We start from the raw sequence: 14,449 nt of genomic DNA, 5'->3' as shown, positions 1-14,449 counted from the left end.
ACCCCGTGTAGTCCTGTAGAAGTTCACCGACAATTCGACAGAATACATCTCCATATACAGAGACTAAACGTTAGCTCAATATGCAGCTAGAAATAAGCGAGCGGAAACATAGCCCGAAACGTCGGCGTACTTCTACCAGTCTGTACGGTTTCACACATCAGAAAACAGTAATTGATACCGTGTTGTTTCGGTGAACTATATGGGTTTTACTTGAACGTACATATACGTGTACGTCACGACTTCGCACCATGCGGTATACATGTTTGTGTATGTGTTCCCACTGTTTCTCTGAGTCAGTATTGAGCCATATTTGTTCAAACCAAGAATTATGAACAGCCGTTGCTAGGTAACGGCTCTGTAAACACTTCCTTGATATGCAATGGCTCTATAGCCGTCCCGTTATTGCCGCTACAGACACACGCAGCAATAGAATAATTGTTGGAAACGGTTGTTTTCTGTGCGGTCTGTGCCAAGGCTGTATAACAAGGACCAGTCTAGAGAGAAGTGGAGAAAACGTGTGGAGGCGGAGTCGAATATCTCTACCGTGACCCTGCGAGTCGTAAGAGGCGACGAAAAGGAAAGTCTCCAATCTGAGACAGTAAAATATGGTCGCGAGTCCCAAGGGACTCGGATCGAGAAAGACTGCGCTGGCAAAGACCAGCAGCATATACAAAAGACAGACCCGTCCTCTCGTCAGAGAGGGCGTCCCACAGAAACAAGACCGTAACTGTCAGACAGTAATAAACATCTGCTCATGAGATGCAGATGGGGCTCAACACCGAGACTTACTGACTGACTGACCGTCAGTCGCAAAGTGACTTTGATGCAGATGGGGCTCAACACCAAGACTCAGTGACTGACTGACCGTCAGTCGCAAAATGATTTTGACTTTGGCTTTGAGAAGTGGAGAGAGATTCCACAGGCAGTCAGTTTGAGGAATGAGAAGATGGTAGCTGATGCCGGGGACAGTTCGGAAATCCAGAGAAGTAGGAAAGTCAGCCACTGTAAGCCGCTAGTGAAGACCTGACTCAGAACACTAGTCTGTGTGTGATAGTGATGTGTTGTTTAAGAGTCCAGTGTATCCCAATTACTTATTTTTTTAATTTATCACGATAAACATGATAATTAAATGCCCCTGACTGTTACTTTGTGCGTTGTCCGTTAGTCTGAATTTATTTTTCAAGTTGTGGTTCGGAAACTGAGTCTGTTTCCGTCATCAGGCGCTGTAGAACAGACGTTCGTACTGAGTTGAGACCGCTAGAAACATCTAGCCTCGACCACCTGGCCAACAAACTGCGAACATTTCCTCCCTTACGTCTGACAGCAGATCCAGTCTCTAGAAGTGATCGACGATGTTCCAAGTCCGAGATAATTAATTGTGACAGTATCTATTACAAAATACTGTTCGGCAAGAACCTCTAGCCGTAATGGTAATTAAATTTCCGGTTTTATAAAGGACGCAGAATTCCTAGATCAGCTGAACGGCTACCATCTTTTATATTCCTCTGCTTCTTGAAGATCCATGGCTGAATATAAAGTTCACGACCTATTGGACCCTAATGATAAGAGTCTCTAAGCGAAATTCCATTATCATTGCTTCGAAGTCTCCCCGAATAATACACAATCATGTCACGAGAGGAAGAACTGCCTCATAATTAATGACGTAACGCTCGCACATAAATTTTATTTTAATAATTTAAAATTTAGTCCTTGATGTAGCCCACAAAGGAGAGTTCAGATAACAAAGGGCCTGTACTTGTATTCTGAGTAACGCTGCAAATTACCAGGACCTTTGTAAGCCTTCTGGACGATTAACAGATGGCTGGAAGAGTTGTATGATCCCCAAGGAAATATACAAGTATTTCAGAAGCAGTGTAAGTTTAGTTGCCCCAATTTCCGGAATGAGCCTCACAGCGATTTTTGTTTTCACCACGGATCAATTGTATACTTTTCCGTTTGAAATTAATATGACCCTTTATTTGCGTGTTCTACTTCTTGAACGTGATGAAGGAACCCTGTCTAGCTTCCTGCGTGACACAGAAATACAAAGTACGAGCTGGTTAACTTAGTGGTAGCGCTTTAAACTCTAATTGTTTGGATTCTCTGTTCGCCCGGAACACCGACTGTCATGACTGAGGTTTTACTCGGTCTTACTTAGTCCTTCTGGCAAAATATTTGGAAAGTAAAACGTAAATGTCCCTGTGTTTAATTAAGCACTGCGCCATGAAGGCATGTGGGGGAGTGGATGTATAGAGCCATATTTTCTTGACCTCGGCACTAGCTGGAAGTCAGTGGTTAGCTTCACGCCCCTGCCATTTTTTCTCTGGGGAAAGCTCCCTCGGTACCCATTAGATAGGAGGTTGGGTGGACCCCAGAGCCGGTCTGGACGACGTGGAGAAGAAAAAATTCTTTACCCTACCGGGACTCGAACTCCGATCCAACGGTCGGCCAACCCGTAGCCAATCGCTATACCGACTACGCTATCCCTGGTACTATGCTGCGATAGTACCTCTATTATTTCGCGACCTCTTCCATCCGTTGCTGTACTTGTGTAGTCTAGGTGGTAACAGCAAACTGTATACACGTCACTCCTTGTAGGCGTGTGTAGGAGTGCAGTTAAGATCCGAAGCTCTGCGCTGAGGTGAAGGTGGTTACAAACCCGGTACACACTGGAGAAAGGGCGTTTTCAAATAATTTACTTACTTAAGGAGCTGAGCCCTTCTTGAGGAGAAGCCAAATCTGCAGCTACTCAAGAATTTCCCAGCATTTTATGGAACCCGAAGGTTCATTTCCGTGTTCACAAGAGCCCACCACTGGTCCCTATCCTGAGCCAGATCAATCCAATCCATACCATCCCATCCTATCTCTCTAAGATCCATTTTAATATTGTCCACCCACCTACGCCTTGATCTTCCAAGTGGTCTCTTTCCTTCGGGCTTTCACACCAATATCCTACATGAATTCCTCGTCTCCCCCACTCGTATATAATAATAATAATAATAATAATAATAAATTAACGTAATGTTACGATCGACAGTCGGCCAGTCAGCCTTGGTGTCAAGCCCCATCTGGGGCCCAATACCAGATTTTTTTAGTCATGCTGTTGTCATTTTGTCGATGTGGACCACCTTCTCTGACGAGCGGACGGCGCACGTGTGATGTGTGAAGCACCTGCTGTCTCAGTCTTCAACGTAAGGATCGCCTTTGCATCGATAACTGTACACGTCTCGGCATGACGTCAACCGAAGAGACTGCAATCTAAATCCTTACAACTGTGAAAATCTCAGTTCTCTCTGTCATTTGTGGAACAAGTGGTACATTGTGCTTGCGGATGCCCGGACGTCGTAAGCGTCGTGTAAGGAGGGCTGAGCCGTAAAGATATTGCAAGCGTTCTGGGAATGTCTTTGTTGTTTGCCAGACCCGTATCCTGCAACTGCGCTGGAAGCCATACAATTACTCGAAAATGCTTACCACTAATCTTCATAACCTGACCAAAGAATGTGCAGACTTGTGAGCCTCACACAAACGCTTTGAATGCTGACGTTTATCTGCATAGTATATGAAGATTCAGTTCGTACCTCATAGGAAACTCTGTGTTTCCCTAACAAAGACCAACCGTTGAATGTTCATAGGGAAATATTCGCAGTTCTTTGTGAGAATAATTGCAAATATACAACAACAGTATGTTGGGGGAAAATTGTGAGAGATATTTTAAGGACAAACCATTTGGTACATACAGATTTTCTTATTGCTAGTGGGGTGAGACTAAGTCCCTTGTACTGCGGCCACTTCTGGCCTATTGTAGCAGCCCGAGATGATAGTTGAGGGTTATTGTGGAGCAATTGGTGGAATGAAGATTGGCAAGGGAAACCGGAGTACTCTGAGAAAACCTGCCCCAGCGCCACTTTGTCCACCATAAATCCCACTGCCGCTGTGGGAAGCCAGCGACTAACCGCTTGAGCTATGGCGCGGCCCTACATATAGTTATCATTATGCTTCAATTGTTTAAAAGTTCACGTGTATATCTTTCCGTGGTCTCTGAATAATAAAGACCTTGAAATTAGATCAGCGAAAAGCAGGATCCGTAGATCACATGTCATTGGGTACATGACATTTTTTAACTATGATATAGCTCAGAAGGTTACGGTTTGTGTCTTACTGCGAAGTTTCCAGTTCAGTCTTTACGTGAGTGTTTATGTGACGGACACATGTATTAGTGTTAACTCCTAGGGCAATCCAAAGCGAAATATAATAATTTAATATGTAAGTTTTCGTGGTATTATTTTCACCTGTGCTCTCCCATAATCTTCGCAGTCTCGCATGTTATCGAATGATGCTTGGAGGCCGACGTTTAACACCACACCACCTTCCACGAATAACACACACAGTCAACTCTAAACCGTTTCGTATATTGTGGCATGTGGGCAAATTGCCAGGTAACGGCTCTGTAAACAGACAACACTACAACAGCCGTTGCTAGGGAGCAGTTCTATGGACACGTTGTTTGCGCGGCAACGAGAGAACACGCAATAATGAAACAGACGCTTTATGTGCAGTCAGTTCTATAGCTATATAATGAGGCGTAGTGTTTCATTTGTTGCTGAGTCAGATGAGAGTTGCAGTCGTGAGAAGTGAAAATCTGGTAGCTGAGGCCAGGGACAGTTCGGGAACCCAGAGGAAAGGGGAACGTCCGCTGTTGGAAACCGCTACCAAGCAACGGCTAGTGAAGACTGAGAAGAATTTATGTGAGCTGTAGTTAACATTGATCTGTGGAGTGTGTAGCTCAGACTGTGGTAGTTATTTGTAGTTACGAGTGTAAGCGTCCAGTAAATCAGATTACCAATCCAAACCCCGTGTATCGTCACTCATCACGTGACAGTATCGTCATTTCACTTCGTATACCCTCATGAGTAGGGACCGGATTTTAATGCAAATACATATTTCTTTCTTGCAACCAGAAAGTATGCTCGTTTGGATATATGTATGAATTACTTCATTTCTTAAATTGTGGACATGGTTTGAAGGTGCATATAAATGCATATTTTGCCTGTTTTATGAATAAGCAACATATTTTCGAAGAAATCTATTTATACTGCATATTTCCTTCTGAAAATCTTTGTCATATATATTTTTTTTTTTAATTTTATATTCAAAATTTCAATCATGGTCGTGTGTATATAATTTTTCTTTTCCGCGTTAGAATATGTTGCATATTTGACTCAACATTTCGTCATGATTCATGTTTCTGATGCAGTACCCAGGACGGGACTTCCCCGATCCCTCTACTCGTAACTTGCCTCATCCGCGTACCATCAAAGTGGCCGCGAAGAGATTAGTCGGAAGCGTTCACGTGTATCCGCTATCAACGTAATACTATTCAACCGATTAGGGACATTTATTTCGAAATTTCCATGAGGTTCTTTACGCTTCTTCATTTGAAGCTGGGGGCCATTCACATTAGTGGTGACTAGTCTGTAGTTAAGTTTGTTTAGCTTTCTGTAGTCATGCCGAAAGTGAAAGTAAGTCAGAAAACTAAATTACAGCTGTATCAGCGGGAGTTCGAAGGAGAGATGATAAGTACGGATAACGAAATTCTTTATTTCCGAGCGTGTGAGAAAACAGTTGGTTGTGAAAAACGCTTTCAAGTGCTTCAGAATTTGAATACTAATATACACAAAGAGAACATTAAAATTAAATCCACGAAAAGTGCTCCTGTTCAAAAACTGCTTAGTGAATTTTCTTATAGTAGTTTTTCACAGATTTCTTTTGATTTATGCGAAGCCTTTGTAGCGGCAGATATTCCGCTGTGGAAAGTAACCAGTCCTACTCCGAGAAACTTCATAGAGAAGTATACACAGCGCAAAGTGCCGGATGAATCTACTGTGCGCAAAAATTACGTGAAGCAGTGTTACGATCTTACAGTTGATAGCATTAGAGATAAGATTCAAGATAATTTTGTGTGGGTATCAATCGACGAAACACAAGATTGTGAGGGACGGTTTATTGCAAATTGTATAGTTGGATCCCTTAATAAGAATGAACAATCTACCCCATATCTTCTTGCGGTAGAGCAATTTGAAACCACAAATAGCTGCGCAGTTTCCGAATTTTTTATCAATTCCATGAATTTACTATGGCCGAATGGCATTCAGTATGAGCGCGTATTGCTTTTTGTGACTGATGCCGCAAGTTATGTGATGAAAGCCGGTACTGCTCTTAAAGTTATATTTCCAAATATGAAACATTTGACTTGCCTTGCCCATGGGTTGCACCGTGTTGCAGAAACAATTCGTGCAAATCTTTCGCTTGTTGACAAGATGGTTTCTTCTGTGAAGAAGGTATTTGTTAAAGCGCCATACAGAAAAGAAGCCTTTAAAGCAGTAGCACCGAGCGTTCCACTTCCGCCAGAACCAATTTTAACGCGCTGGGGCACGTGGCTGTGTGCAGCGAGTTATTATACCGAACATTTAGAAACAGTTAGGAATGTCGTGAATACATTTGATCCCAAAAGTGCAGCATCAATTCAAATTGCCCAAGATGTACTAAAAAACGCAGAACTAGAAACTAATCTTTCCTATATATCTGCTCACTTCTCTCATGTTCCATCCGCCATTTCCTCACTGGAGGCAAGCAATAGCAATACTCCTTTGTATCAGTCGTTAAGAGTGTTCAAAACCACTGTTTCCGAATTGAATTCGGTTCCTGGAAGAGTTGGTGAAGTAGTAAAGAAAAAAGTAAACAGCATTCTTTAAAAAAAATCCAGGATATGAACAAGTTTGTGAAATTGAAGAAACTTTAGCCGGTAAACGTACTGATCTGCCAAGTAAAAAATCACTAACAGTGGAGCAAATAGCGGCTTTTGTACATGCGCCCCTAAGTTCCTGTGAGGTGGAAAGAAGTTTTTCCCGCCATAAGGACATCTTACGAGACAATAGGAGGCGACTAACTATGGAAAACCTAAAACATTTAGTAATTGTGAACTGCAACAGAAGAGAAGTTGAAAGTTCGGAGAGCTAAATGTGAGTACCGTTGGTTTTTTAAATTTGTAATGAAATATGTTGGCTCTGTTGCATGATTTGTATTTAAGTATATCTTTTTATTGCAAGTGAATCATTCAGTGATTACATAAAATGAACTTAAATATTGATTTGTTGGTCTTAAAATAATGTAAAATCAATTTTAATATTTGGTATAAATTTTTATGTGCATATTTTAGTGCATATTTCGGAAGTTTTTCATGCTTAAATGCATACATATTTGAGGGAGTATTAGGGCATAAAAATCCGGTCCCTACTCATGAGTATATTATCAGAATGGACACTGTGCACCGAAGCAAAAGAAAACGCTGATTCGTTCATTACTTACTACGTAACTTACGTTCATGCAACTTGTTGACATCCGACAGTTCGTTTCCATGGGAACACGGAATTTCCCTAATTTTAGAGCTTTGATCTCATTATGTTACTTTATATAAATAATAATAGAGCTACAGTGAGTGGAAATCCAACGGGGTGGGTGGAGAAACGAGTAGGAATACAAATTGTTATCAACCCTAGCTGCTGCAGCGTGGAACACGCAGCCCATTCGTCACTGCATGACGTCATTCGTGGGTGCTGACAGTGGATAAGAGTACTTACAGTGAATAACAGACCCTAAAGCAGAACAGTCAGCGATTTCTCTGGCTATAAATAGGTAAACAAAATATCCTGGAATGTAACGCCATGTAGTTTGGTAGGAAATTCATCCTTTTTCCGAGGAATGCAAAGCCTCCATCTTCAGGGCAGGAGAGTAGCCCAAGGAAATTAAAACTTAAAAACCAAGTACCGCATTCTCATTGCTGTTTACTCGGCTTCAGTTTCTGCCCTGTAGACTGAAACATTATGTTCCTGCAAAATGTCATTGAACAGCTACCAGACTGCACGGCTTAACACCCGATATGTTCCTTATAAAACTGTGCTGAGGCAGACTACTGGATTCTACCGGGTGCAAGATATTCACGTTTCATGGATTAAGCCAGATACTAGAAGCGGAGAGGAGAGTTGTACTGACGTGATTGCCGTGATCCCTTGCGTCGCTTGNCAAAAAAAAAAAAAAAAAAAGACTGAAAATAGCAACTGTGAAAGGGGGGGGGAGAAACAACGAATTACGAATGGGCCTAATTGGAATGGCTCTCATGAAGTCATGTATTCACTTCAAACAACGGAATTAATTCGATGTGTATTCCTTTTTAGGCGCGTTCCCAACTGACCCCAGCCCCTATGAAAATTTCTCCGTCCCTCACTCTGGCTGTACGCATGAAAAAAGTCAAGAATGCTGAACAGTTCCTCATAATTTGATATTTTGGGTTTCCTATAAATTTTTCTCCCCTGTTTCGGTTTAAGTTGTTCATGTTTGCGAGTGATGGAACTTCCACGTCTTACCGCGAGGGCATACATATCGATATACGAGGGCATATCGATAAACTGTCTTATAAAAATACGAAATCTTATGCAAGAATACAAAACTTGTCACGTGATAGAGTGACTATAGACACGGTTTCGATTTGTAATCCGATTTATTTGTTTGACTCCTAAACAACTCGTGACTGCACTTTACAGATCACTGCCACACACAGACTAGCGTTCTCAGTCACGATCGTCTTTGTGCTGCTTGGTAGCGGCTTCCAACAGTGGACGTTCCTCTGCTCCCTGACTCACATTCCCGCAGGCTGGCGGTCATCTCACACGAACCTCTTCTCACTGGCCAGTCAGTTCTTCTGGGTGTTTTTTGTTTTTCAACTGAACACTTTTGTAACATCCTATCTTACGAGAGGACAGGTCTGTCGTTTACAATTGCTCCTGATCCTCGCCAGCGCAGTCATTCTGAGGTCCGGGTCCCGCGGGACTCATGAGCATATTTTACTATCTCGTATTCGATACTCCCCCAACTTAGAGGGCAAGATCCCCGTATTTATAACCCTCAGGAACAGGGTGGTCCGGTTGTACCCAGGTCAAAGTGAAAGTCACATTCCGACTGACGGTCAGTCAGTCAGTAAGTCTTGGTGTCGAGCCCCATCTGGGGCTCGTTACCGGATATTTATTACTGTTTGACTGTTACGGTCTTGTTTTGTGGGGCGTCTTCTCTGACGAGAGGACGGGTCTGTCTTTGTATATGCTGCTGACCCTTGCCAGCGCAGTCTTTCTCGGGTTACACAGCTGTTACCCAGCAGTGGCTGTTTCTGTGGCTCCACAGTTGTTGCTTCGAGTGAATATGCTACAGTGTAAACACTGTTACATTGTCATGAAACGGGTGTCCAGGCAGCTCCCATTTATTTTGTTATGTTGCAGATCGAATTAATCTGTTGATGGGCCTGGGCTTATAAAATTTTCTTTCAAATCCTTACTGAATTTCTCTCTTGGTTTCCACGTGATTCTGCCTTTGACCTCGCACAGTTATTATTAATTCTCTCCTGCAAACAAAATGTTATTGTTTTCAGTAAATTAATTAGGAATTTTATGGACACCTGTGGAGCCGGGATAGCGTAATCGGTACTACGACTAGCTACGGGCTGGACGACCAAGGGGTCGCAGTTCTAGTCCCGGTAGAGTCAAGAATTTTCACTTCTTCGCGTCGTCCAGACCGGCTCTGGGGTCCAAGAAACTTTCTGTCCAGTGGATGCCGGGGCGGGGGCTCTTTCCCAGGGATAAAGCGGCCAGGGCGTGAAGCTGACAACTCATCTTCAGCAAGTGCCAAGGTCAAGAAAATGTGGATTTATACATCCACTCCCCCATACGTCTCCGTGGCGTAGTGCTTAATTAGTTAAGCACAGGGACAACTTTACCTTTTTACCTTACGGACACCTATAGGACTTGGGGGAGGGGCTAGCGTGGCGGTAATATTCCAGGCTATTATTCGGGATATACTTATGGGTTGTTTAACGACGGTTCCAGTATGGAGACTGCATAGCGTCGGAGGCTACCGTGACCGATGTATAATGAATTGGAAGGGATCTAGAAGGAAGCGATAATAACGGGGTACATTTTTCCAGCAGTTTCCTGGAGGCCCGTATGCTGGCTGAGAAGTACAGAACTTTAACGAGACTATTTTGTCGGGAGGGACTTGGTTCGAATCTCGGCCGTAACGTCCTGCTAACGTGAGTGAGATATTCCTTGGGTTTCCTCCGTCCACCCAGGCAAATACTGATATGCTACTTCGATAAGGTCATGAACGCATCCTTCCAAATCCTTTCCAATTTATCATCCATATGTCATCGTACCTTTCGACGCTGTGGTCTGGAAGGTTGCCGCTACCTAGTAACTCCGAAACGAAGACATCCGTCAGATGTATTGATTGTTTTGAAGCACCTACTTACCGGGAAGGCTAGAACTGGTCGCGTCTCTCAGAAGAATGATCTGGAAATGAAGACAGGAGTGTCAGATATAAGTCAGCAAGTACAAGAACATCATTAATGCAGTTCTGACCTTTGGCGGCATTGGCGAATATTAAAATTACGATCTTGTTCAGTGTGACGCGGTGATATCTTGTAGATAGGTACCAACGTTTCGGAAGAATTTGCCGCATCCATCTTCAGGGCGGGAAATTGGAGGCCGCATGTTCCTACAAAATGTTGGTATCTACCAAATTAAACGTCGTGATATTCCAGGAGAACATACTAACCAATTAAACAATACGCCATGAAGACGAATGAGGGAGTTGATGTATAGAGCGGATGTGTAAATCGGCCGGGGAGTGAAGCTGATCACTCACCATCAGCTAGTGCCCAGGTCAAAAAATGTGGATGTATACTTATANGAAACGAAGACATCCGTCAGATGTATTGATTGTTTTGAAGCACCTACTTACCGGGAAGGCTAGAACTGGTCGCGTCTCTCAGAAGAATGATCTGGAAATGAAGACAGGAGTGTCAGATATAAGTCAGCAAGTACAAGAACATCATTAATGCAGTTCTGACCTTTGGCGGCATTGGCGAATATTAAAATTACGATCTTGTTCAGTGTGACGCGGTGCTATCTTGTAGATACGTACCAAGGTTTCGGAAGAATTTGCCGCATCTATCTTCAGGGCGGGAAATTGGATNGATGCCTACCCTTTGACCTGTCCAGCAAGGGAGGCCCTGCCAGTAGCTACGCTGCCGCTGGTATAGCTCTCAGGGTCCTTAGCATACTCAAACCCCCTCACCACGATAAGGCGGAGTCACCAACGAGGGGGTATACTTATAAATATAANAAATCGGCCGGGGCGTGAAGCTGATCACTCACCTCCAGCTAGTGCCCAGGTCAAAAAATGTGGATGTATACTTATCAAATTTCAAATTTCAAATGTACTGTAGTATTTTGTTGAATATATTGTAACGTGTTATCTCACGGTCATTGCTGCGCAACGGCCACAATAGGAAGTTAACAGCCTACAATGAGTCTCCACGGTTACGACGAATACACGGAGAGTTCCCACAGCAACAACGCAATAACAGTGGGCCGTTGCCTGGGGCAAACAAGCGCGTTTCCTAGGAGATGAAAAGTAACGAATTGTTCGAAGCGTTGCATGACAACAGAAGGTTCATTGCATAGCAACCGCCGAGGTTATAAAAGCCCAGCTTCGACAAGAGACAAGTTAGGAGTCCCATCCGTGTGGAGGCGGTGTCGAATACCTCCACCATGACCCTGCGAGTCGTAGGAGGCGACGAAAAGGGAAGTCTCAAATCTGAGACAGTAAAATATGGTCGCGAGTCCCAAGGGACTCGGACCCGAGAAAGAATGCGCTGGCAAAGGCCAGCAGCATATACAAAAGACAGATCCGTCTTCTCGTCAGAGAGGGCGCCCCACAGAAACAAGACCGTAACTGTCAAACGGTAATAATTAATATTTGATCATGAGCCCCAGATGGGGCTGGACACCAAGACTTACTGACTGACTGACACCGTCAGTCGCAATGTGATTTTGACTTTGACTTTGACTTGAGACAAGTTAGTTGAAATATAGCATCCGCCGGAGTAACAGTGAAGTTTCAGCACCCTCTGGAGTCAGTTGGCCAGTTCTTAGTGTAGCTCCGAACAGAGAAGAAACCAGCTCCCATCCGAAAAAGGGAATAGAAGACTTCCCCGAGAGCAGTGGTACAAGAAGTAATTATAACAGTGAAGTAGTGGATTATAATTATACTCGTGAGTGTATGAACGCATGTGTGCAATAAAGATTCGCTAAATCCGAGACCCACGTGAAGTTATTTGTCAGGTGACATACCCAACACGTGACAATATGAACCCTCGCCCAGCGGGGGGGATGCGTCCTTCCGCACCGGACGAACTTAATAAGGAAACCAGCGACGCCCAGTACTTGCAGTCTGACGTTTGCTGACTAAAACGGGAAAAGCTCGTTGTACAGTTACATATGGGAAATCTAAACTCTCTGAAGTTTTGAAAGAGTAGCGGTGTTTTTCTTCTCAGTGCTGCTAAGGTCGTTGGCATACCGTGTAATCGAATTTTCTGCCTTCGACAAAAATTTGTTCGCTTTCATTCTCACGCGTATAATCGAATCAGCGATGGAGGAGGTGTTGATGTATGTAATTACCTCGAAAGCCGTAAGACTTAAGAAAAAGTTTCATTTTTTTCTCAGCAACTTCCGTAGGAAACAGTTTTATCTCCGATAAATATTAACGAGTTAGGCTCGAGATGCGTATAGAAACGCATGTAGGGTTTCATACTATGACCAATATGACCATTGCTAGACAACGGTTTTGTAAATGCTTTCCCGAGGTTACGCAGTCAACAGCGGAAGGGCTTCCGTTGCTCGGTAGCAAGTCGCTAGGCACGTTTCATAGTAGCGGAAAGAACACAGATAATAACAGGTAGTGTTCTCTCTTCGGTTCGCCCCTAGTTATAAAAGAGAGTTCATTCGTGAGTTCATTCGGATTCATTCGTAAGAGTAGTTGAGTGTTCAGCTGTGGAGTGTTAACCAGCGGACAACGGAAGCTGAAGAAGTGACCGACACGTAAATCAGAACCAAGTCAGTCACTCAGAAGAGAAGACACTCGTAGTGCAGTCAGGAATGGAGCGAGTCTTAGGCAGTCATTGATTGTGAGCTGTTATAAGTGATTGTAATTGTAAAGAAGTGCCAATAAATCCACTCCTCCAATACAGAACCAATCATTTTTAGTCACGGAACCCAGAATACGTGCCAATATGAAGTGTCCGTTATATTATCCGATTATAACCAGAATTTGAATATATGAAAATACACCTAGCTATTCACTGATCAGCAAATGCTGAAGTGTACATAACGAAGGTAGTGCACGACTTTTCTTTAGGAACCAGCTAAGGCTGTAAGAAACGGTTATGCACGATATTCATAAGGGTTGTGAACTGCCCCTTTAACAACGTCGTCGTGGATGGGAATTTTTGCCAAAATTTCATTAAGTGATGTTTAGTTAAGTTCAACTTTAAAGTTACTTTGAAGAGCGTTTACTCTGTAAACATTCCTGCACGCCTGATTCCCGTTGCTAGTCGAAAGGGACCGTTCATAGAAATCCCTCCGTGGCGTCTCTGATACAGGATAAGAAAACTCGCATGTCACAGTCAGAGTTACGTTATGACCGACGGTCAGTCGGCAAGCCTGTCCTGGTGCAACCCCTCCTTCCCATCTGGGGTAAAAGACCAGGTACTTGTTACTGTTAGACAGCTGCGGTTTTATTGATGTGAGACGCCCTCTCTGGCGAGAGGATGCGTCTGTCGTTTGCAGTTGCTCCTGGACATCGCCAGGGCCGCCATACATGGGTCTGAGTCCCACGGGGCTCATGATTATATTTTACTGCCTCAGATTCGAGACTCCCCCAACCTGGAGGGCCAGGTCCCCGTATTTATATCCAACAGGAACAGGGTTGCACAGTTATGTCCTCAGGAACTGGGTTCCCTTTTCGTCGCCTCCCATGACTCATAGGGCTATGGTGGAGGTATTCGAACCCGCCTCCACGCGGACCTAAGACAACCGAGTCAGAGTTAAAATTACTTTACGACTGGCGGTTTACCACCAATCAGTTCATCTCGGCGCCAAGCCCCTTGAAACTAGTGATCAGTATTTCTTTTTCAACTGAACACTGCGGTCATAGTCCTTATGTAAAACCCTCCCTGGCGAGAGGATGGGTCTGTCGTTTGTAATTGCTGCTGGCCCTCACTAGTGGAGGACCAGGTCCCCGTAATTTTATCCCCCCAAAACGGGATGGTCCAATTATAACCCCAGACAATATATGACACAAACTCCGCCCTAAGTGTAACAATTTATTGTAGTTTTTTTCGTTTTCCTTTCTTCTACACTACATGTTTCGGCCGCAAATGGCCATCATCAGCTGTATACTCTCACGTAGCTGCTACACTGCACGTAGTTTAAAATTTAAACAACGCTAGTCTTCCCAATTGTTCATTTCTCCGTTGCTAACAGGTTTCGATATATGAGAATCCTCC

At 43.7% G+C, this 14,449-nt stretch overlaps 2 protein-coding genes across 4 annotated transcripts in view; one reads left to right on the top strand and one right to left on the bottom strand.

Annotated features, from left to right (window-relative positions):
* Positions 1-10,385, bottom strand: part of LOC117282401 (low-density lipoprotein receptor-related protein 8-like) — a gene marked incomplete at its 3' end in the record, with an annotated part of 110,258 nt that extends 99,873 nt beyond the window's left edge. Inside the window, exon 1 of the mRNA XM_033751834.1 lies at positions 10,352-10,385. The remainder of the gene's footprint in view (positions 1-10,351) is intronic.
* LOC111865336 overlaps positions 1-14,449 on the top strand; it is a 385,756-nt gene that overhangs the window by 54,503 nt on the left and 316,804 nt on the right. The window lies entirely within an intron of this gene.

Source organism: Cryptotermes secundus, unplaced genomic scaffold, assembly GCF_002891405.2.
Source record: "Cryptotermes secundus unplaced genomic scaffold, Csec_1.0 scaffold853, whole genome shotgun sequence".
Taxonomy (NCBI): domain Eukaryota; kingdom Metazoa; phylum Arthropoda; class Insecta; order Blattodea; family Kalotermitidae; genus Cryptotermes; species Cryptotermes secundus.
Note: the sequence above shows the minus strand (reverse complement) of the source record. Positions and strands in the feature narration are given on the sequence as shown.